Here is a 22,996-nt window from a genome sequence, read left to right as displayed (position 1 = left end):
GTGATAGCTTCATTTTGAAAAATGTACACATATGTTAAAAGATAATAAGTAGGTTGAGTGCAGAAGCAAATTAAATCAACAAAATTAATCATGGAGGAACATTGGATCAGGTGGACATAACCATGGAAGATGTAACCCATCACCTCCACTACTGCTGCTACATTAGTTCTAGGAGAAACTGGCAGGTGGGAGAGTGGCGGCCAGGGGGGTCAGCCAAGGTCAGTACCGCCCCGCATCTTGCCACACACACTCCAACACGTCTCGCTTCCTCTCATAGGTCAGCTATTTACTAACTTAAAATTAATTTATTTAGATAATTTGATAATCCAATAAGGTCATAGTGTCATGATTGTTTAGTTTGTATAATAATAACAAAGCTTTTGTATACATACCCCAACACTTGACAAATTTGAAATACAACATTGTCAAGTGTCATCATGATGATCTTACTGGAGAAGTAATAGTGCAAGACGTGCCAGGATCTTTTGAGCTCCACATTGAAAGTAAAACCAGTACAGCAGAAGACTCTACGTCCAAAAATCTTCCAGATCCAGGAGAAGGAAGCTATGTGAATCGCAGCCAAACTGGAGATATAAACAACTACAATACTAAAAGGTGAAGTAACGAGGAAGAACTTACGAGGTCAATTAGCAGAAAATGAAGGAAGAAATGGAGCATCTCACCCCTCTGGAACTGTTCGAGTCAATAATGTCTCCAAATATTTATGATCATATTATAAAAGAAACAGTGCGCTATGCAACTGCATGCAAAAACAAAGGTGACTTTGTGTTTACTGTAGAAGAGCTAAAGTGTTTCATAGCAATCTTGCTTCTTTTATCATATCACAAACTACCAGCAGAGAGACACTATTGGTCAAAGGAAGAGGATCTGGGAGTGTCTTTGGTGAAAAAAACAATGTCTCGCAATAGATTTCAGATTATAAAAGGCGTTGTCCACTTTTGTGACAATGCAGAGGCTGAAAGCAATAAATCAGATAAGGGGTTCACAGTAAGAAATCTTATTACATTGCTTCAAGAAGCATTCATATAATTTGTAGTTTTTGAGCCTTGTATCTCTGTTGATTAAATGATGGTAAAGTACTATGGGCACAATAGTTTAAAACAATTTATTTAGGTAAAACCTATTAGATTTGGCTACAAACTATGGGCACTTTGTGGAACCCCAGGGTATTGCTACAACTTTGACCTTTATTGTGGTAAGAACTCTGAACTTGATGGGAATGAGGACTTATTATTAGGTTCAAAGGTAGTACTGCGAATGTTACAGGCCGTAGCTGATCCAGAATCTCATTCATTATTTATTGATAACTATTTTACTACTTATGACTTATTAGTACACCTAAGAAATCTTGAATATCAGGTGACAGGAACATCGAGGAGAATCGTGTGAAACAGTGTCCCTGGAGTCCTCATGTGCTATGGAAAAGAAACCATGAGGGGTATATGACTACAGGTTCGACACAAATGAGGAAATTCTTATGATAAAGTGGTTTGATAACAAATGTGTGACAGTTGGAACTAATTATGATACAGTAGAGCCTCTTGCAAAAGTTCAGCGTTGGCTGAAACATACCAAGACAAAGGGAAGTGTTCCACAGCCAAATGCAATGTTCATATATACCAAACACATGGGCGGGGTTCATCACCACGACTGGTTAGTAGGTAAATATTCTGTCAATTCGAAAAAAGAAATGGTACTGGGCCTTATTCACGCGATTCATAGATATGGCAGTGTTGAATTCATGTGTCATTTACAGGATGTTACATCAAGGAGACAACAATGCACAGCTGAGTGTTTTAGACTTCAAACGAGCTATCTGTGTACCATATATGAAATTAAGCTGCATGGAAGTGACAATGGGACGACCCTGTAGTGCTTTGACATCTTGCACAAGTGTTACTGATGTTCGGTATGATGGCAAAGACCATATAATTGAGAAGAGGCAAAAGCAGCAACGATGTCAAAACAAACCATGTACAGCTAAGCCAAGAACATATTGTTATAAATGCAATGCTACTCTATGTGTAGAGTGCTTCGGCTCATATCATCAGAGAAGATAAACTCTTCATAGAATAAAAGCAATTTTTAGTTCATGCTTCTGTTTGAAATATCATCACGGCTTGGAAAGATGTTGTGAATTTCAATTATCATACCATACTATTACCAAGATGTTATAATTGCTCCAGTCATATAACTTTGTCTTCAAATCAGGATACTTTTCTGTAAGCTTTGTAATCTCACTTGTAGTCTTATTATCCCAGTGTCCTCATTTGAGGACAGCTTATTGTAAGCTTACTATTAGATTTTTTTTTTTGAGCATTTATTATTATTCTTAACCCATCATTTTACAGTATTCTACAAACAAACTCAGTTTATTTCAAAAATAAAAAGTAATGTAATGGGTTAAACACATACATCATTATATAGAGACGTTCATTATACATCCATATTCATCAATCACACACTACATTAATAAAAGTAGACTATTTCTGTTAAATTGATACTGTTTTAAACACGTAAAGCATTATTAAGGAAGCATTCATTGTGTACTTCCACATTCATTAATCATATACAGCACTTATAAAAGTAGGCTATTCCTAATAAACTCATCTCTTCAATGCATACACCATTTAAAAAAAAAAAAAGCATTTATATCATTCATAGTCACTTCATATTAAACTCCACATAAGTATACAACCCAACACACAAGCAATTATTATATTATGAACACTCGTATTATACATCTCTCAACTTCTTACGGCCACTCACAGTTTACAATGAACACTTTAAATTTCTCTTACAACTTTTTCCATTTCTTTCGACCACTAAAAGACTTAAAATGGCTTCTTACATCCTGCTCATTTTTTTTAATTTCTTACGATAAATTCACAACTTACAATAACGCTCTTAAACATCTCGTAACTTCTTGCATCTTTTACGACCACCTCTCGCTTGACAATGTTATGCAATGACGTCATCGACCATACCAGCCGGTGCATTTAGGAAACTAGTAGGCTATTATGCATTGAATTGAATTACAAAGCTATTATTTTGCATTTACGAATACTAAGTTATTAGTATGCATTTAAGAAAACTAGGCTATTATTTGCAGCAACTTTTTTTTTTCTAGAGATAAATTAATTCTCTCTCTCTCTCTCTCTCTCTCTCTCTCTCTCTCTCTCTCTCTCTCTCTCTCTCTCTAGAATGCACACTGACGACCAAAGCCAAGCAAGTATTTAGCTTATGGAATGCAGAAAATCTTATTACAGAGCGTGGACTAGTGGAAACAAGAGCATTCATAACATATTTTTTTTAACCCGTGGGCTTCGGCTATGGGAAAGCCGAGAAGTGGCCGAGAAACGATAAAATTACACTGCATTTTGAGACTAAGAAAAGAACAGGAATGTACATCAAAGTACTCCTCATAACCAAAAAGCCGTTAAAATATTTACTTTTACTTAAACGCCATTCGTTTGGGTGGTGTTTGTCACAAAATAAACAGTCTCGTGACGTGTGGCATCTAGCCAATAGTCGCTTGTTGTCTACTATAGAGAATTTGACGAGTGATTACTGTATGGATAGCTAAGTCAGCCTGCCATGACCCTACAGCACCACCTTTGACAAAAAAGCCCTCCTCAAGATCACTCACCCACCACAATGACCTCGGATATTCATGGTGGGTTGCGCTATGCCACCACCGACTACAAATAGCTCGAATTAGATGTTTTATGGAGAGCCCTTTTTAGGGTCCACCGTACCACAGCCCCGACTTGTGAATCCCTGAAAAGGGTCTCCCAACGTTCTCGGGTTAAAGAAACATAATCGTCGTGCAGTTGATGCTCACAGTTTCGTAAGAAAAATCCTGTCTGTCCTATGTCTTTGAAATTTTAATATGTTGTTTGTTGGTGTAAATGTATGACATTCTGTGAATTTCGTGAAATTTGGGTGAATGTGTAGGGGAAACTCAAACAGAGCTTAAAATCTTCTATTTGTTTCACAGACTTTAGTTTTTAGATAATTACTTTGAAAAAAAATACCCTAGAACATTTGTGTATATATGTACATTTCTCATTTTGTAAATTTTAGATTTTTTGTTTCGGCTTCGAAAAAATAATTTCACTAATAATCTTCTCCACTTTTTCTCCCGTTTTCTTTTTACCTTTTTTAAAATGTACAAAATGAGAAAAAATGCCATTTAGTTGTAGTTTATATTGCTACCTTACAACAGACTATCAGACTGTTGATTTTCTGAATTTTTTTGAAGTGTAAAAAACACATTTTTGAGATTTTGGCTCCTACAGTTTTTTTTTTTTTTCCATTTCATGTGTTTTGCCATTTCTATTCACTTGACTGGCATGAAATCTTCACATATGGTTGTTTATACCTTGTTCACTTACTGGAGAAGGATAAGGCATCTGGTCCCCCTTGATAAAAAAAAAGTTATCACTCAAAGGTGGTGGTGGTGGTGGTCGCGGTGCGGTTGGTGTTCAGATAGAGACGTGACTCTTGATTTTTTGCGTTGAGTTCTTGCGTGGTTCCTTGGTCTTCATTTTGTTCCAGAAGACTTCTTTATGTTCATAACTCTGCTCATCGTTGCTTTGCGCTTGTACGTCTTTATAAAGACGTTTTGGGTTATAGCGCAGCGAATTTTCAAATGTCTCCCCAGTCAACGTCTGTGGGAGAACTGAGCAGCAGAGTACGCATTTCACATTCGGCAGCCGTCACGAGTGGATAGAGGGATGATGGATGACAAAACTTACAGGGAAATAGACTTTCTAATGTGATGTTTACGTGCGTACAAGCCTTGAGAAATACCACGTGTGTTGGCGCGCTATAGCGTAACAGCGCGAGGCATTTAAATCTCTTAACCCGTGTGCATCGGGTGACGGGAATTCCCGCTCGGGCGGAAAGCGTCGGGTGGCGGGAGTTCCCGCCATCCGACGCGCACGGCTTGGCCAAAAATAGCACCTCTTCCCAACATCATATCTATGCCGTGCTGCGACGTAGACACTTCAAATTTATTTAATCGTGGAGAGGAAGGATTGGCGATGAAAAAACAATATAAATTATTATGTTTTCGTTTGAAATTGCCAGACGGGGCATTGATGAAAGACACCTATTTTACAAAATCTATCAGCACCTCCCGCGCGGTGCGAGGACGACAATAGTCCTCTAGCCCGACGCTTATGGGTTAAAGGGACCCTGTTATTTTAATATTCTACACGAATATGCTTCATTACCTGGTAGTACATAGCATCCCCGACATGTTGAGCGCGAAAAACTAATTTAGTCAGTTTAAAAAAATATTCGTAAAAAAATATACCCCTGGCGCCTTCCTTAAGTAATATCTCTCACACACACACACTCTGTGCTCCTTGCACACACACACACACACACACACACACACACACACGTCACATATAAATCGAATGTAGCTTTTTTCTTTCCGTCGTTGCCTGTTGCGCCGGTAGGCATCTTCCTGGTGGGGCCTGATGGTCGGCCCTGCCCGTTCTGGCGCAGGCGAGTGTTTATAGTGGCGCCATCTTGCATTGGCTCATGCTTTGGAACTCGTTCTTGATTCGCTTGGACGGCTTCCTCTAGAGTCCGGGTTGATGGGTGGTCTTCAGGACAGCATGTGTGTAGTTTTAAGCCACTCGGCGGTGACCGAAAGATCCGAGTGGTAGCGTGGGGATTCGAACCCGCGTCGTCCAGCTCTGCTGGATAGTTGCCGTCTTTCGCTAGCGGCGTCCGAAACCTTTTGGAAACTGTGTCAACACTTGTGTCCCACGACTGTACGGTAGGCTATTTTGCTCTTAACAAAATTTCAGGTTGTTATATTTCTTAGAGCCAATTCCACAGTCCATCGTAGTGGCTTTGTAATCGCTTGAACGAAACTTTAGTCTTTACACTCCGTAATGGTTAGGTTTTCGATGCAGCACCACACACACAAGAGATGTCCCATGATTTCCTCAGAAGTATTAACCTATGTATGAACACAAAACACTACGCAATAACTTTTCTACGTCTTTGGTGTTGATTTGCAGGTTTACTAACACATCATGGCGAACTGTGAAAGAGGCCATTGGTCCTTTTTAGAGTTTCCAAGCTATACAGAAATGATTCATGTTGACCTGAAGGCTTTGACGAAATGTGAAAAAAAAAATATATATATATATATATATATATATATATATATATATATATATATATATATATATATATATATATATATATATATATATATATATATAAACTTTTTTTTTTTTTTGTCGAGTTTTCAAGATATGATATTGACCTGAAGGCTTCGAGGTATGAAGCAATAACATTATAATGTAGGCTAATCTGTTTTCGAACTGAATTAAACTTTTTTGGTCTTATATTTATGAGTAATTTGTTCAAGTTTCTAAGATATATAGGCATGATTCATATTGGCATGAAGGCTTTGATAAGGTATGAAACTAATAATGTAGGCAAGTCTATTTTTGCATTTCAACCTTTACGTTATTGTATATCCAAGTCCTCTTTTTTTTTAAGTGCCAAGCTATGAAGCCATGATATTGATCTGATGGCATATGGCAGATATGAACCAACTAAAACTTTTCTTTTTGCATTTAAACCTTAACTTCGCTATATCTCTCAAGTTCTCAACCTTTCCCAGGCTTCCCAGATAAAAATAAAGGCATTACCGATCTATTCCTGGAAAGAAACACTCACATTCGTCCACCTCTTAAGAAAATGATCCAACATTAAAATCTTACCACAACAGGCTGGGCGGCTTCCACCTTGAGCTCCTCCTCTTCCAAGCTGACGGGTACGTGGCACTGGTAGATGCCTGCGTCAGCCGCAGACACACCTTCAATCTGCAACAGGTGACATTACATGCATGTAATCTTATACTACTATGGATTTCAGAGGCTGTGTTATATCGTTTTTCTGGAATATCTCGGTAACTTTCTGTTGGATCACTATGATGCTTTGCCACAGTATGTTTCACACCCTCCGCTAATATTTGGCAGCATAGTTCATTATCAGAGGGGTGTGAGTAAGGCACATACTCTTGACACTTGAAGGGAACTCGCGATATGACACGAAAGTAATCGGACAGGGCCACCGTGACGTCAATAGCACGTCATATCCCCAGGCCCCGCCCATCTCTCTCTCTCTCTCTCTCTCTCTCTCTCTCTCTCTCTCTCTCTCTCTCTCTCTCTCACACACACACGCACACACATGGAAATACCTACTACTGGTGCATGCTGTATTCCTGAAGTAGTTACATAGATATGCGTTATATCGTACTGTATTTGTCATTTTATATTTGATAGTGATTTTACGTGGAAATAAAGGCGAGTAGGTTAAAGTGGAGGGTGAAAACCAGCGTGAATGATGGCAGTCAGGTAGTATGAGGATCTCGAGCACATGGAACAGACCCGAGATATCCTTTTGTGACCGGGCACAGTTACAGTCCAATAAACTCTGTCGTACACGACGGTGGCTCCAAGGCTGCACAATATGGCATACGTTATACGTCATTGTCCCCGTGGGTGCAGGAACGGATTTGTAATGAGGCTTTTCTCCCTGTATGCTATGGAGAAAGCAGACAACCGGCTGAGGGTCCGTTTGGATAGGTATGTATCGTTTATGGCAACATTACTGAACCCATTCATTGCCATCACTAGAGGTGTTATAATACTGACTTATCGCCAAACAGGGTGTATGACAGGGTCGCTGATGCAGTCGGGATGAGCGTAATGGCGGTACGGATGATGGTGCACCGGCAGACAGCACGAAATGTCAGCCTGGGACACCACCACCAACGCCAACTGCGACACCTCCCACAACACCGCCAGTCTTCGACAGTTTCACTGTCGGTGCCATTCGTCGCAAAGTGTACGGAAAGTTCGCCGCTAAACAAGCTATAACAATAGCTTCCCTGACGGAGGACCTGAAGACGGCGTGCATCATCCCGGAGGGAACCTCGCTCACGTCGATGTGGCGACTCCTTCATAACATGGGATTCCGCTATAGGACATCACAGCGGAAGATGTATGTGAGGAAGGAGTCCCTGGATGTCGTGTGCCGACGGATTAGTGCTCTCCGGGCACTCAGACGGCACCGGGAGGATGGGAGGCAGGTGGTGTATCTGGATGAGACGTGGTTCACCACCAGGATGCACCACAGCATGGAGTGGGTGGACAGCACCCAGCCTGCCACTAGCGACATGTACAGCCGTCAGGTGCCACCCGGAAGGGCGCTTTGTGGTGGTCGCAGCTGGGACAGCCGATGGTTTTGTGGAAAATACGTTCCTTTGCTTCCACACCAATACAACCAGCGGTGACTACCACGGCGTGAACGGGGATCTCTTCCTTCGCTGGCTCACATCACAGCTCCTGCCATCGCTGGCTGAGCCGTCAGTACTGGTGCTGGACAATGCACCATATCACAGCAAGCTGACAGAGGAGAGTCGCTGCCCCACTACCGCCACCAAGAAAGGGGATCTTATTAAATGGCTGGAGCAATACAGGGTGCCCTTCCCACCACACGCGACACGGCCTGAGCTCCTCCTCATATGCAAACAACACCGACCACAGCCACAATACATCGTCGACAACACCATCCGCATGTGGGGCCACGAAGTCGTCCGCTTGCCACCAGCTCATCAGGCTTAACGCCATAGAGCAGGTGTGGGGGCACATGAAAAGACACGTGCGCTCGTCCTTACACCGTTTCACCCGGGCGGACCTGCAGGCCAGGCTGGAGGAGGCAAGGCTTTCTGTCACGCCAGAGGTGTGGGCGGGTGCGGTGCGGCGATCCCAGAGCTTTGAGGAGGAGTACTGGTCCACGGACAACATACACCAAAGCGTAGATCCTGTCATCATAAACCTCGACAGTGATGACGAGGATGACTTATTTTTGGAAAGCGACGGAGAGTAAAATAAAATGTATTTACTCATGTTTGCATGACTTGCCACCTCATCATATATTCGCTTCCTGCCATGGTCTACTATGAACTATTAAGTAAACCTCGCTACAACCTCCACTTCCCTTTCCTATGAAATATTTATAAATTGTTATAACAGTAATAATAATAATAATAATAATAATAATAATAATAATAATAATAATAATAATAATAATAATAAAACAACTCCATCAGCCTACTGCTTGGGCACCCATTTCCAACTCTAGGCTAAGATTTCAGCCAATGAATTATGTTATGAGCATTTAACGAACAAGAGGACAAATGCATTAACACATTACGCATACGTCAGTTCTGTTATGGATAATAAATGGCCCAGTGGTAGGTGTTTTCATAAAAGAGAGAGAGAGAGAGAGAGATCGGGTCTGTTCCAAATGCCCAACATCACCAAACTACCTGACTGCCATCATTCACGCTCGTTATCACCCTCCACTTTACCCTACTCTCGCCTTTATTTCCACGTAAAATCACTATCAAATATAAAATGACCAATACAGTACGATATAACGCATATCTATACAACAACTTCAGGAATACAGCATGCACCAGTGGTAGGTATTTCCATGAGAGAGAGAGAGAGAGAGAGAGAGAGAGAGAGAGAGAGGTGGGCGGGGCCTGGGGATATGACGTGCTAATGACGTCACGGTGGCCCTGTCCGATTACTTTCGTGTCATTTCGCGAGTTCCCTTCAAGTGTCAAGAGTATGTGCCTTACTCACACCCCTCTGATAATGAACTATGCTGCCAAATATTAGCGGAGGGTGTGAAACATACTGTGGCAAAGCATCATAGTGATCCAACAGATAGTTACCGAGATATTCCAGAAAAACGATATAACACAGCCTCTGAAATCCATAGTAACCACTAACTACTAAATAATGAAGTACTACTCTTCTCTCAATTATTTCTAAAATCCATTTCTTTTATGATCATTATTATTTTTTTTAAGGCAAAGGAAACATAAAGGAAAATAAAAAGCTCGCATAGCGCTGCTCTTGCATAAGCAAATTGAGTTGTGTCCACAAGAGATCAAATTCGAATGGAGAGGTGCCTTGATACTTATCTAGCTGATAGCACATCCATGCTCATTGTTTTATGCTGCCAATTACGCCACCTTTACCTGTACACATTTACCTGGCTGCCTCACTGCCACCCAGCCCACCCTCCCGTTCCCTGCTAACAGGAATGAGAAATATGATGGAGACAGCTGCTATTGATGCTGTTATATGTATAGTGGGCAGTGATAGGCTATACTATTTGTCGCTATTGTTGACATAGTAAATTGCTTGAAGTATCAGTTATTTCTTTCATGAAACAGTGGGAGGCTAGTGTTTGTTGCTATTGTTGACATAGTAAATTGCTTGAGATATCAGTTATTTGTTTCATGAAACAGTGAGAGGCTAGTGTTTGTTGCTATTGTTGACATAGTAAATTGCTTGAGATATCAGTTATTTGTTTCATGAAACAGTGGGAGGCTAGTGTGTGTTGCTATTGTTGATAGTGTTCTTTGCTTAGTATACTTGATATTTGTTAAATGATACATGTTTTATGTTGCATAATTAGGCCCTTATTCTTAGATGCTGTCGGCTCTCACATTAAGTATTTCAAAAAGGTTGAAAAAAGTGAATCGGATTTTCATGAATTTTCATTTTCACGTTCATAAAACAGCTGCTGTGTCAAACGTTGAGATGATTTTTTATTCATATTGATTAAAAGACGAGAATAGCGGACATCACTTTATTGAAGAGGAATAGAATAATCTTTGGAATACTTTTCAACAACGAAGTCATTTAATCAATACACACGAAAAAAAAAACGTATTGCACTTAATGAGCGTTATCAAATGACATATAGATTAGAAAACTGACTTCTGAGAAGTTATATTCTGTTCTCTGAACCACTGGCATATTGTTCTTTTCGTTGTTGACAAGTATTCTAAAGCTAGCGATTCAGGGAACAGAACTTTACTCCTTAGGAGTCAGCTTTTATAATATATGCGTCAGTTGAGGACGCTAATTTAATGCAATACGTTCTTTTTGTATAAAATTCTAATATACAATAAAAAAAAGCACATGGGTAATTATAACTAACAGATTGTTTGACTTTTTTGGTAACACGTCAGTTTCTGAAGCTTATGAAAATATTCCGTTGAAATATCATTGCAAAAACTGATCTCTTTTTATGATTTTCGTATATCATGAGCGGGTGGGGGTGTGGGGGGGGGTGATTTCATGGCTTTACATTCCTGGGAACATTGCATGCATAGCATATTTTGGTTTTAACATATAAAGCTATAATGTAGAAGGGGAAATATTAGGCTACGTTACGAAACACTTGTCCTCAGTGCCAATTCCATTGTTATAACATTGTATAAATAACATACAGGTGAGAGTTTAGTAGAAGTACGTATTGCCATAGTGCTTAATGGCATTGACATCTGTTCTTTGGTTATTATTTTAAAATTTAATAGAAGTACATATTGTTATAATGGTCAGTGGCAGTGAAAACTGATCTTCCACTATTATTTTCGTATTTCATAGCATAACAATAATAACATCATTTTTGAAATCAAAATCTTTTTTCAGAAAGGGGCAGTATTAGGCTACGCTACGAAACGATACTCCTCCGATTATTTATCAGTGCCAGTTCCATCGTTTTATCATTGCATGACACTTCACACAATACGCATATTGTTTAAATGGTTGAGCCCAATGAAAACTGCTCTACGGTTATTATTTTTTTTTTTTAAAGTTATATATTATATACATGTAGCTTGCAAATGTATTTTAAGCTGTTGATGTAAGCTCGTCGCTGATTGGACAGCGGTTTGAGGCAGTCATTTTTGCCTCTTGATGTTCGGGTATATAAAGGCCGCGTACCCGATACACTGCAGTCGGGCGAGCAGCTGTGGGGTCCTTCTGCGGCGGCGTGGTTGACCCGCCTGGGTATCCTCGCTTTGGGCCCCCCCGCAGCAGTCAAGTCGACCGGTCGGCTGCTCGCCCGTGCACCGCTACGGGTGTCTACTGGGCGCCTGCCCTGAGAGCCCGTGCCTCCGTCGCTGCTTGGCGGGTGTTACCCGTGGCTGTGGCGGCGGCGGAGGCGTCCCTACACCCGCCGGGACTTGAATTGCCCGCCCTCCCTTACAGGGCCGTCTTTTGGCCAAAGACCCTGTCCCCCTATTAAGGGGGTAAATCTTAAGAAGATGCACTGCAGTGGAACGCCAACACTCGTCGAGCGAGCAACTCTCCTGGCCTTTGAGCCAGCTTATAGACTGCTGAGTTGCTCGCTCGGCTCCGGCTACGGGTGCAAAATGCACCCGTGCCCCCGACCAGCTAGGCAGCGCCTCATGGCCTGACGCCTAGCTCCTCTGCAGGGCTCTCTACATAGCCCCTCCTGCCAACGTGCAGGTACACATAAAACAATAACAACAACAACGATGCACTGCCGGTGGAACGCCAGCACTCGTCGAGCGAGCAACTCTCCCGCCTTTGAGCCAGCTTATCCCGTGGGCTTCGGCCATGGGAAAGCCGAGAAGTGGCCGAGAAACGGCATCATTACACTGCATTTTGAGACTAAGAAAAGAGCATGGAACGTATCTCAGAGTACTCCTCTCATAACCATAAAGCCGTTAAAAATATCATTTAAACTCAAACTCCATTCTTTTTGGGTGGTATTTGTTACAAAATAAACAGTCTCGTGACACGTGGCATCTAGCCGAGAGTCGCTTGTTGTTTACTATAGAGAATTTGACAAGTGATTACTGTATGGATAGCTAATTCAGTCTGCCATGACCTTACAGCACCACCTATGACAAATAAGCCAACCTCAAGATCAATTACCCTTCACATTGACCCAGGGCATGCATGGTGGGTTGCTCAATGCCGCTACCGCCTGCAATTAGCTCGAATTAGGTGTTTTGAGCCGAGCCCCATACGGGGTCCACCGTTTCAGTGGACCGACTCGCGGGAGCCCAAAAATGGGTCCGCTGACGCTGCCGGGTTATAATAGACTGCTGAGTTGCTCGTTCGGGTCCGGCTACGGGTGCAAAATGCACCCGTGCCCTAACCAGCAGAGCAGGGCCTCATGGCTTGACGCCTAGCTCCTCTGCCGGGCTCTCAACATAGCCCCTTCTGCCATCGTGCAGGTAAACATTAAAAAAAAAAAAAAAACAATGCACTGCCATCAGTGACACGCCAGTCCTCGTCGGGCGAGGAGCTTGGTCGGCCCTTCCGCCGGTTGTAGTCTGCCTGGGGCCATATTCAGAGAGCAGGTTGTAAGCCTTACAACGGTGGAAGGCCGAGGTACAACCTCCGCCGAATTCAGGAAGCATCCGGGAGGTTGTTAAGGAGTTGTAAGGAGGATGTAAGTTACGATCTCGACGGAGTTGGTGTAACTCTTACAACCTTCTTTATATTGACATGAAATATGTCATAATTAGTGTTTCTTGACAAATAAATAAAAGTAAGAGGTAATATGGGAAATTCCTTCCATAAAAGCGAGATGGTACAGGGGTTGCGTTTGTTTACATCCTCAGTCAGACCACTGCCAGCACCCACGATGGAGATTCTTATCGCTGTTTTGCATGACCGTGCTTTAAGGAGAGAAAGGAGAATACGTGATCGCCTTGACCCTCTCTCCGTGAGTGATGCAGAGCTCAGCAGTTAGTACAGACTCCCTCGACAAGAGATCACTCGGCTGATAGCGGAGCTTGAGCCCTATCTACAGAGGAGGACGAGGAGGGCACACGCCATCCCCCACCTGCACACAGGTGCTGCTGGCACTGATAATGTATGCCAGTGGCTCTTTCCAACAAGTTATTGGAAACATTACCGGTAAGTTTCTTATTAGCAATAATACCAGCGGTAAGAACCCCTGAATACGACTTCCAACTCAGTGTAGCCACTGAGTCTTGTAGTAGCAGTATCCTTTTAACCCTTCATAATTAAACTAGGCGTTTGTTATCACCAAGCTTCACCTAGAGGTATCTGTAATGTAATCGAACCATATCCTTAATGAAAAAAAATGAGTGTCCAGGAATTTTCGGAATTTGTGAAGTTTCATCTCGCCCACCATTTTCTCATGAAACATATACCCCCACACACACACACAGTTTTTAATGTGATTCATGCAACTGTGACCTTGAATTCCATGGGAAAAAACATTTTCTGAGATACTCCCCCACTTCCACCATAACAATCTTGGGGGACCCGTGGATAATTTTTTTTTTTTTGGGGGGGAATGGCAGAAACTAGTCATTTCCCGTGGAAGTGAAGCTTAAAATTGCTTATATCCCAATTTACCCTGACCTATCCTAACTAACCTAACCTAACCTCCTATTTTTTTTCATTATCCCTTAATATTAATTTGCGGGGAAAACGTTATTAAGAAAAGTTGTTGGAATTGTCGTAATGTAGATGCAAACAACATACAAATTGTTGTGTGAGACGAAACTTCACAAATACCGAATTTTCTTGCAAGAATGAGACAGACATGAGGGTGCTCAAGGAATTCTATGCATATTACTTTTAGATAGTTTGGGGGATGCAGGGCCTGATACTGGATATATTATTGAAACTGCATTAAGCTCCAGTAATCAACTGATGAGATTAATTCCATGTTACTGTTTCAGGTCCTTTCCAGCCAAGTGTAAGCCGGGTGTTCATGGATGTGGCAAATGCTTTGCCCAACAAGGCAATGCGTGAGATAAAGATGCCCTCTTCAGAACAAGGAAGAAGAGCAGTGGCTAGAAACTTTTCAAGAATACGCAATTTGCCCAGAGTTGTTGGAGCTATTGAGTGTAAGACTCTAAATAACTGTCCAGAAAAAAATATTTATCAATGATGAAAATAATGGTTTGCTGTTGTTGAAGTAATAATTGATACATCAGCATGTATATTTATATTTACGTTGTCATTGAATATGCAAATATTTATGTGAAAAAATGTCCACAGGTACACATGTTGCCACCAAGGGTCCAAGAATTGATGAGGCCCTGTACATAAACAGGTAAAGGTTCCATTCGCTAAACATACAAGTCGCATGCGATGCTGCTGGCTTGATCACTAGTTACTGTATCAGATTCCCAGGTAATTTCAAATATTAGGATGTCAGTCGGTACTCGACACATTATTACCTAACCGGAAATTTTGAGTACTAATTATAATATCTAAGCCTGGTTATAATTCCTCCATAGTACATATGCCAATAAACAGGTAAATGTTTATTACAGTGCAGATGTAGGTTTCATCACAATAACTCATTCGCAGGGACAACAAATGATTCATTCATTTGGCGCAACAGCTACTTGCGGGAGCGATTTGCTGAAGGAGAGTTTGGAGAGTACCTACTCCTAGGTGTGTATGGTGAGGTGTTCATCCTTAGAATAAAGATAAGTTATTATGATTCTTTTGCTTTATGCTTTGTTATAATGCAGGTGACAGCGGCTACCCTTTAGAATCATGGCTGATTACCCCTGTAGCTAACCCAAAGACAGCAGCAGAGGAGCGCTACAGCAGGGCTCACATTAGGACACGTTTTGTTGTGGAGCAAACGTTTGGGGTCTTGAAAATTCGCTTCAGGTAGCTTTGCTTTCAGTTCTGTACCACTTAATTTGCCTCTTTGCTAGAGTTAGCCTTATCATGAAACCTTAAGAGGTTAATTTGTCCAATGTAGTGCAGTAAAGTGTTGTAGGATGGGTAACAGAAATCACTACTAAAAGTATTTGTAGATGCCTAACAAACATTTTCATATACAGGTGTCTCCACAGGTCTGGTGGAGTGTTGCAGTGTAGCAGTCACCGCTCAAATTCCGTGTTCCTTCCCCTCAGTGACAATAAGAAAATGGGGCGTTGCAGCATAGACTCTATGTTCATTTTTATTTTGTGTCAATGTTTTCGTTCGTGCTCCTGTCTCGCTGTTTCTTGTGCGTCTAATTGTTTATCTCTTGTTACTTGTTTATCTTCTACTGTCCGTCCATGTCCTCTTGTCGTCCATTCGTACACACTGTTCTACATACACCCACACTTAAATGTTAACCTTCACAAACAACATCCACACAAACGCATACACAAACAAACACCTATTCTATGTGTTGTCCTTGTCGTAATTAGCTGTGTATGTTTTGTCCAATAAAGTAACCTTGGCGGATATGACTTTATCCGTGAACCGATTAGCACGTAGAACACTCGCTACCACCAACAATTGGTGACCCCTGCAGTGTTGCTATGATTCAAGGTGGCTTTTAGCCAGTGCCGTACCAAGGGCACTCTCTTCCAGAGTGGAGGACCTGGGCAGGGTAACTTGTCCATTCGTCCGCCCTCTCCTGGGGCAAAAATCCTCACCTCCATTCGGGGTTCGTGGGGCTGAGCACTCAGGTCGGGAGAAACATTACGCCGTAGGCGTGGTTGCCACCTTCAGGGTTCTCCCCCCCCCGCCCCCAGGCCCCTTATGCGCCGTCCCCAGGCACCTTCTGTGCCCCTCTCCAGGCACCTTCTTTGCCCCTCTCCAGGCACCCTCTGTGCGCCCCCTCCAGGCACCCTCTGCGCGCCTCCTCCAGGCACCTTCAGCGCCTCCTCCAGGCCCCCTTTGTGCCCCCTCTCCAGGCCCCTTGTGCACCCTTCAGGCAACGTTTATGCCCATAGTGCTCTTCCCGGCGCTCACCCACCCACCCCCACCCTTTCCCCTTCCTGCCTTCCCGCTGGTCCGGCGACTGAGACACGCACATCGTGTAACACACTACACAGACTCAGTGAACACTCAAACACAGTGCGACATATTACTGAGACACACAGTACCACACACTCAGTGTACACGCCACACACAGACTCGGTGTACACGCCATAGACTCAGTGTATACGCCACCACACACCACACAGACTTAGAGAGACACGCAAACACAGTGTGACACCCCACTGGGATTACTAGCTGCCCCCTGGATTAACCACCGCCTCCTGGATCTACCACCGCCCTCTTGGATTATCTTTCACTTGTGGATCTTTGTGTACAGTGCAGTGTGTCCAGCAACAGTTCAGTGCAGCACGTCCCCAGCAACAGTTAGTGTCACAGTGTTACCTACTAAGCATATAGTGTTGTGTTACAGTGCCTTTTTGAACACTGGTTCACTCCCCGAGCCACCGAGGCCCCTGCTGGCAGCTAGCGCCTTCCCACGCAGTCGTTCGACGCACTCACGACTGCCGCGGCTCCTGGCATATGCTAGCGCCTCTTACTCCTCAACCGGCTGTGGCCTCTGGCACGCTGGCATCTAGCGCCTTACCACGAAGTCGTTCGAAGCCCTCACGGACTGCCGAGGCCCCCCTGGCACGCTGGCAGTTGGCGCCTTTAGCACACGCAGTCGTTCTACTCTCACCGACTGCCGAGGCCCCTGCTGGCAGCTAGCGCCTTCACACGCAGTTCCCTCGACGCACTCTCTGACTGCCGTGGCCCCCGGTGCGTTTACGCCAGTGCCTTTCGCCCATCTCCACGCCGCTCGAATTCACCATACCTGACGACGACATGCAACTCTTCCTCTACTACGGCGGTGTCCTTCAGAGCACCACTCTTCTGCTCAGAACCCGTCTATGTGGTTCGCGATTTGGGAGTGCGGATTCAAGCCTTCCAGGATCTATTAAACAGCCAACCTTTCAACTCACCGCAGCCCACCTCATGCAGCCCACCTCACGCAGCCCACCTCACGCAGCTCAACTCACGCGGCCCACCTCACACAACCCACCTCACGCAGCCCACCTTACGCTCCTCAACTCACGCTCCTCAACTCTTGCTGCTCAACTCCTCGCTGCTCAACTCTCAGTTGCTCAACTGCTCAACCCTCGCTGCTCAACACTTCAGCTCGACTCACCGTAGCTGTTGGCACCGCATTACTCACTCCAGCTCGACTTACTGTAGCTGTTGTCACTGCACTACTCACTCCAGCTCGAATCACTTACCTTGTCACTGCATTACTCGCCCCAGCTCGACTCTTCCACCGTAGTAGCTGAACTACTCAGCGCAACTTACCGTTCCTCAACACAACTCTACTCAGCGCAACTCAGCGCACAACGCTACTCAGCGCAACGCATCACCGTCTGCCAGCGCCTCAGCACCAGGGAAGATTTCGTTCCTCCTTCCTCGTCACTGGGGGGAGTAATCTGTAGCAGTCACCGCTCCAATTCCGGGTTCCTTCCCCTCAGGGACCATAAGAAAATGGGGCGTTGCAGCATAGACTCTATGTTCATTTTTACTTTGTGTTAATGTTTTCGTTCGTGCTCCTGTCTCGCTGTTTCTTGTGCGTCTAATTGTTTATCTCTTGTTACTTGTTTATCTTCTACTGTCCGTCCATGTCCTCTTGTCGTCCATTCGTACACATTATTATACATACACCAACACTTAAATGTTACCCTACACAAACAACATTCACATAAACGCATACACAAACAAACACCTATTCTATGTGTTGTCCTTGTTGTAATGAGCTGTGTATGTTTTGTCCAATAAAGTAACCCTAGCGGATATGACTTTCTCTATCCGTGAACCGAATAGCACTTAGAACACTCGCACACCACTCAACAGCAGTACACTCCCCTGAGTGCCAAGATCATGACAGCTTGTCTTAACTAAGCTACCCCCAACCGTTGTGTTAGACGTAACGTTCCAGCTCCACAGCAGCTGTAGGTGCTTCTGTATTTCATTGAGATAGTGCTATCTTTTATATACTCCACAAATTGCTGTCTGTATCAGTGCTCCGCTTGTATACTTAGGTTTAGGGTAGATTTATTAATACATATGCAGTAGCAATGTCAAGTGGAGGTGCTAGTTATTCGGCATATGCTACAGTATGCCAGTACTGTAAGTTCATCTTAATTTATTTCTCATTACCTCCCCAGCAGAAAGATGAAGAAGGAGACGGTTTCTCTCCTGCGGCCGGACACCATGAGCGTGGGGCAACTGTCCGAAAGGAACTCATCCAGAGAGGGTTTACATGAGATCTGCAGTGGAGCTGCTTAAGTGTGTGTTTGTGTGTGTGTGTGTTTGTGTGTGTGTGTGTGTGTGTGTGTGTGTGTGTGTGTGTGTGTGTGTGTGTGTGTGTGTGTGTGTGTGTGTGTGTGTGTGTGTGTGTGTTGTAATTTCATTATTTTTGTATCTTCCTCCTCCTCTCTCTCTCTCTCTCTCTCTCTCTCTCTCTCTCTCTCTCCCTACTCTGTATGCATGTATGTATGAGTATATTTCACAGGAAGATTTTTTTTTTTAAGTTCTCTGTAAGTAATTAAAAAAAAACATTAAGTTAGGTCTTCATCAACAAATAAGGAGTTAATGAATTTTTAAAATTTTAGTGTAAATATATTCAACTTCCATACGCAACATTTATATAAAAACATGATCTCCTTTTATATGAAGAAAATATAAAATCTTAGTATAAACATTACCAACCGTTTACAGATGTATAGCCTATAGTTTCCTTTTATTAAAAAATAAAGAAATTTTAGTATAAGTAAAATATTATACAAAAGAGTACATGCCAATATGACCTCTTATGCATTATAAAATATTTGACTGTTAATATAAAAATCAATCCTGAGAAACTAAGATTACAGCACAGCTCACTTTGAGGTATACTAGAATCCTGAAACGAAATTATAGCAGTCAACTTGAGGTAAATGGTATTGGGTAAAAAAAATGGAAAAGGGACTAGGAAACATAAGGAACTAAAAAATGCTTAGCACAGGCTCAACTTACTTGAGATTCTGGTATCGGGGAGAACAAATGGAACGTGACTAGAATCAAAGACAAAAAAAAAAATTACATCAAAACTTAATCCTGAAAAGACAAAAAAATCAATATTTACACCTAAACTCAAAAAAAACAATGAAAAAAACTAACAACCTTGGGAAAAGATAAAATAACTTGATCCTCTAAGATTTACGTCATAACTTGGTGATTAAAAGGAGAGAAAAAAAATCCAGGGAAATAAAAATGCTTAATCCTATATGATTTAAACCTTAATTGCTTAAATGAGGGAAAACTCATATTTCATTTAATTCGGCCTCCCATAGCCTGGACAAGTTTTGAGGATGCCTGCTGGTGTTTCAGCTAATTTCTGCCAAGGCAACCACAATCTCCTGCTGCATTGCAACACACTCCCGCTACTGTAGTGCCACATTCTCCCGCTGTAAAGACACAGCCTCTCTTTGAGTCCCCACAAGGTCGGAAACAAGGTCCCGTACTTTATTTACATTAAGAAGCTGAGGTGCCACCTTAATCTCCTCCATGAAACCTAGAATAAAAAAAATGCAAAAATTTAAGTAAACCCAAAAATTTCATCAAGTTTGTTGTGATGCTTATCTTGGAATGGTAGAGTGAAAGCAAAGGGTTTTTGGCAAAAATAGTGTACAAAACAAACCTAATACATATAGCACTCTACTTCTCATGCTGCTGTAAACAACAATGTTTCTCTTATATTCATCTGTTAACCCATTACAGTTAAGCAAATGACACATAACGTCTCATTCTTTAGTCATTAAACTCTCATGCCGCTGATAGCGTCTTATTTTAAAATATTCGATCATGAGAATGAACACTTATGTACTTCAAAGGAAGGTGTGCAAAGTTTAAGGCTTTAAACCAAATACAAATAAAATGCACCGCTTTTTTTCGATAACTACCATAATACGATGTTTCTATATGATTCACCTTGACTCAAGGCTGCTATCAGATATTATTGGGATTCTCCGCTCCTCGCCTTCAATCACCATGACAGTAAACTCTCCCTGCGGTGTACCACTTGTGGAGGGATGGGTACCTTCTTGAGCAGGACCCAGAGCCTGGGAGGGAAGGCACTGTGTAGCACCAGCTGCATCTGAAATATAGTTAGGAAAGGGTATTATCACAACCACATGTAAAGTTGGGGACATATGGTAAGCTGCATGTGGCCTCAGTGCTTATCTCCAACACGTCAGCCCCTTGAGCCCATGGTGTGCCGGAACATACTGTCCTGCTGGGACACAGGGCCAGTGTGACATCCAGGTTGCCACACTTTACCTTTCCCAGGTACACATTTATGAATCCACCAGAAAGGGAAGGATTAACATCTGGGTGAACTGTCACTGATAATTCTAGGACCAAATCTTGTTTGGAATAGGTCTGTGTCTAAAATTCGTATGCAATTGTTCATCAGGGATAATGTTTGTATGAAAAAAGGTTGTATGGAAAAGTTCGGATGCAAAAGTTAGTATGGTGTTTGTACAATATAAAGTACATATGGAAAATATTCGTAATGACATAAGTTCGTCTGGACAAAATTTATATCCTATGTATTTTATTTCTGTGTTCTAATATTAATTCCTGCTTTGAGACTATGTATAGGCAAAGAAACATACGGAAAATGGTTAATCAAGTTACTTACTTAAAGAACCACCCTCGCTGTCAGGAATGGGCAGACTTGCATACCCTGTGGGAGAAAGAAGGTCGAGCAGGGCCTCCTCAACTTGGGAGAACTCCTCTCTAGGGGGTCCCCCACCTGTTGGTATGAGCAACTATAATATATATAGGCATTTCATTGGATATTTTGTTTAAAAAAAAAAATGTATGTGCAGCTAATCCACATACCTTGTCTGCCAATTCTTGGTCGATATATAATATCAGCCAATGAGCAAACAATGTTAAAGTAAGTGTACAGGCTCATTTGGTAGAGTGACCTTCTCCTCAGAGCCATGTTATAGCAAATAACAGACTGATAATGTAGAAAGTCCTGGATATACCGAAACATGTCTATTTGAATAATAAAATATATACTAAGAATCTCGGGACAAGTGCTAAAAGGGTGTATAAATAAATTATTGGAACCACTTTGACATAATAACATGCTCTATAAATACGGAAAACTGCCCTTAGAATGGAAAGGAGCGCACATTGTACCAATTTATGGAAGTGGAGATAAAATTGAACCACTAAATTACAGAGCAGTCTCTTTGACAAGTGAAATGTGCAATATTTGTGAAAGTATAATACAAAAATAAAGGGTCGAACATTTAGAAAAGGAAAACACGATAGGCTAAATAAGGGACAGTTTGGATTTAGAAAAAGGGAATTCGTGTGTCACCAACTTTCTATGTTTCTACTCAAGAGCAATAGACGTGATGCAAGAAAGAGAAGGATGGGCTGATTGTGTATATCTCGATCTGAAAAAGCTTTTGACAAGGTTCCACACAAAAGGTTAATCTAGAAGCTATAGCAGTAGGGATGAATGGCGGGAAAGGTTATCGAGTGGATGAAGGATTACTCTATGGAAAGAGAAATGAGGAAGGTGATTAGAGAGGATAAACCAAAATGGGGGAAGGTAGAGAGTGGAGTTCCTCAAGGCTCAGTTGTGGCACCAATAATATTCATGTTATATATAAATGATAGAGATGGGTATAAAAAGTTATATGGGCCTTTTTTGCAGACGATGCAAAGTTAGTAAGAAAAGTGAGGACGCAGGAAGACTGAAGAGCTGCAAAAAGACCTGGACAGAGTGTACAGATGGAGCCAGTTATGGGAGATGGAATTTCATGCAAACAAGTGCCATGTTATGGAAATGGGAAAAAAAAGACCAAGGAAAACATACAGGAAAGAAGAAAAAGGGAGAGAGGAGAGCTGATCACCCTGTACAAATTGATTCATAATTTTGATGAGATGGATATAACTCTTCTTAGCTGCGAAAACGCAGGGGCTGAGATGACATGGAAAGAAACTTAATAAAGGAACCTGTTTAAGTAACTCACATGGATGGCGCAACTGGTTAGAGCGCTGCGCTGCCAGGTTTCACGGTCTGACAGGGCGGTGGTTCGAGCTTGCTCAGGCGGGAGTCTTTCCGTTGACTAGGAGTGGTACCTGTCCTCTCTTGAGGAAGGGAGATGGGGTGTGTGGTGCGTGAGGTCCTGGCAGTACCCATAGTTCAAAGATACAGAGGACTTGCTCACGTCGAAAGGGTACCTCCTGGTGATTACGATTCCAAACCTTAAACCTTAAGC

The 22,996-nt window shown here is 42.5% G+C and overlaps 1 long non-coding RNA gene across 1 annotated transcript in view; it reads right to left on the bottom strand.

Annotated features, from left to right (window-relative positions):
- The window catches only part of LOC126989587 (uncharacterized), a 75,124-nt gene extending 52,151 nt beyond the window's left edge, over window positions 1-22,973 (bottom strand). The window contains exon 1 of the long non-coding RNA XR_007743489.1: window positions 22,748-22,973. This is a non-coding gene — a long non-coding RNA (uncharacterized LOC126989587). The remainder of the gene's footprint in view (window positions 1-22,747) is intronic.
- Between the last annotated feature and the right edge of the window lie 23 nt (window positions 22,974-22,996).

This window comes from Eriocheir sinensis, chromosome 6 (assembly GCF_024679095.1).
Source record: "Eriocheir sinensis breed Jianghai 21 chromosome 6, ASM2467909v1, whole genome shotgun sequence".
Lineage (NCBI taxonomy): Eukaryota > Metazoa > Arthropoda > Malacostraca > Decapoda > Varunidae > Eriocheir > Eriocheir sinensis.
This window is presented reverse-complemented; position numbering and strand designations above follow the sequence as displayed.